Raw genomic sequence first — 257 nt, forward strand, 5'->3', positions numbered from 1 at the left:
AAGAGCGACAGATCCGTTCACACCACATGTTTCAGCGGAAGGGAACAAAGAAGAAGGAGTCGGGGGCCGCGGCCAGCCCTGACAGGCGGGTGGGCGAGCCCCCGGCGGGGCGGGCAGAACGCCCCCTGCTGGCCACCACCCCCGGGAGGCTGGTCGATGGCTGCTCTGGACGTGGCCTAGGGCCCAGCTGAGAACGTCAAGGTGACCCTGCCCCAGCGGGCGGCCAGCCTCGGCTTTAGTGCCCAAGGCCTTGAGGA

This window comes from Tupaia chinensis, unplaced genomic scaffold (assembly GCF_000334495.1).
Source record: "Tupaia chinensis unplaced genomic scaffold, TupChi_1.0 Scaffold000287_1, whole genome shotgun sequence".
NCBI classification, from domain to species: Eukaryota; Metazoa; Chordata; class Mammalia; order Scandentia; family Tupaiidae; genus Tupaia; species Tupaia belangeri.